The sequence below is a fragment of the Kogia breviceps genome (assembly GCF_026419965.1).
Source record: "Kogia breviceps isolate mKogBre1 chromosome 20 unlocalized genomic scaffold, mKogBre1 haplotype 1 SUPER_20_unloc_3, whole genome shotgun sequence".
NCBI lineage: Eukaryota > Metazoa > Chordata > Mammalia > Artiodactyla > Physeteridae > Kogia > Kogia breviceps.
Genome location: NW_026711569.1, coordinates 90,095 through 92,500, shown reverse-complemented (window position 1 = coordinate 92,500; position 2,406 = coordinate 90,095).

The following is a 2,406-nucleotide window of genomic DNA, read 5'->3' as shown; positions in this document are numbered from 1 at the left end:
CCTCGCGGCTGCGGGACTAGGGAGTCGTCGGGACGCCCGGGCGTCCCCGCCCGCCCCCCTCGGCCTCGCCACCGAGAGGGGGGTGTGTCACCGCACGCGCACGCACACGCACGCGCGGCCCCGCGCGGCCCCGCGCCGGACGCCCGGCCTTGGCGGGACCCTCCCCCGACTCAGAGGGGGGAGGCGCGGGCCGCGGTAGGCAAAGAGCGGCGCCCGGCCCCACCGCGGGGCCGGCGCAGAGAACCCTCCCGCCGCGAAGGCGAGGGGCTCCGCCCACGTGCTCTGGCAGTCGCCAACACCGTGGCCACTGCACGCGCGGGAGGGGCAGCGGCTGGGGGGTCCGGTACCCCAAGGCTCCCTCTCGGATCGCTAGAGAAGGTTTCCTCACCGAGGGGGCGTCGTCCCCCCAACCCATCGTCTCCCCTTCGGGCCCGCCCACGGAGGCGCTCCACGAGCCGCCAAAGTCCACGACTGGGCGGGGTTTGGGAGAGGGGTCTGCGGTATGGGTAAGCACGAGGCCCAGAGGAGCATTCGCGGCCACAGCCGGGGGCACAACCTCCGCCGCCCCCAGGCCCGTCCATCGGGGGCCCCGAGAGGAGGGAGCACGCCCGAGAGGGGCGGAAACACCCCCTTCTCTCACAGGCCCCGGCCCAACGCGCTCGCCACCCACGCCCGCGTGCGACCCCCTCCCCCCCGACCGCCACAAACACACACACACGTGGGGGGGGAGGGTGGGCACACGCGGACGCTCGCCTGGCCCGAGTCAGTCCCCCCGTGCCACAGCAACACCGTGGGAGGACGACCGCGACGAGGCGGCCCCTGTTTCCCCCAACCGAGGGAGGGAAAACAGAGGCACGCCTCCCTTACCGTCTCGACCCCCCCAAGAGAGCCACTCACGGGACGCACCACCGCGGCGGCGGGGACCCCGAGGAGCACGCTGGGAGAAGGGAACGACACCACCGCTCGGCCTCGGGCACCTGAGGGACGACCTGGAGCGCTCCAGGGGCACCACAGAGGATCGAACGAGGCACGCTCACGCACCGGCAGGGGCGCGCGGCGCAGCGGCGGGACGGCACCCCCCCACCAACGCGGGGAGGACCGCCCACGGGGGCAACACGCCGAGGAGGCGAAGCGAGAGCGTCTGCTGCGTCCGAGGACCACGGCCCCGCCACCCACGCCGTGAGGCAGGGGGCGGGAGGCCGAAGGTCAGGGCCGGGGACCACCACCCCTGCCCTTCCCCACACCCCTCGACAGGCCGGGAGAGCGTGAGGAGAGAGGCGGGGAGGCCCGCGGACAGAACGAGAAGAGCGGTCCCGTTCGCCAAGAACGTCCGTCCCTCGTCTGGCGCGACCTTAAGGCCCGGCCCAGGAGAGCGCGACATCACCACATCGATCAGTCATGCCAGAGAGCCAGGGACCACCAGGCCCCGAAGGGGAGGGGCACGCACAGCGAGGACCATCACCAGAGGAGCCTGCTTCGGCCTCACCGGCGGCACCCCAAACCCCCTCTTTCTTTTTTTTTTTTTTTTCTCCTCTCAGGCAAAAGTGGCCGACGACCCCGCGAGTGAGGAGAACGCCTGACACGTGGCACGGAGCCTGCGGGGTGGGGTCGTCGTCTCAGCCACCACCGGGTGCCTGCGGCGGGGAGGGGAGTCACACGGGGTAGAAGACCCAACGCCCCGCCGCCCCGCCGCCCTCGGGTGAGCCAGAGACCGGAGGCGGCACCGCGGGTCGGGTCAGCCGGACGCACACACGAGAGCCGGCGCGCAGGCCCAGGCGGGCGGCTCAAGTGGCGAGGGTCGGCTCGGCCACCAGACGGCGATCCAAAGCCCAGAACCCTGCGCGCGTCCAGACTCCCAAAGTCCTCAGCGACAGACGCCAGAGAAGACCGTGTCAGCACCTATCTGGTGGCAAAAAAGGCCCATTTCGGGCGAAAAAAATCACGGCGCCCGGCAGCGGGGCCCACGCACGCGTCGCAGGGGGGGTCCCCGGGACCTCGGTCCGGCCGCCTGTCCCCAAGACTTCCCCATCCACACCAGCCCCAGAGCTCTCGGGGCCATCTGGTCGACCCGAGGAGCTTGGGGGGAGTGGGGGGGGGGGGTGGGGGGGAGGGGGGGGGGCGGGCCAAGCGGGGCGGGCAAACGTGGGAGAGGGCCGCGAGCCGGGTCGCCCTCCCCGGTTCACCCGCACGGGCAGGTACCGGTCCCTCCGAGTCTCCGGGCCAAGACTTGGTGAAAGGAAAAGAAATATCTCACTCGGCCGTCTCCGACGAGCGGGCCCCACGGGGGACCGCGCCCGGGCCCGGGCCGCCCTATCCGGGCCACCCAGGACGGCTCGGGCGGGCCGGTCCCCACCCCCACCCCGGCCGGGACTCGCGGCGGGTGGAGGAGAGGGGGCGGGGGAGGGA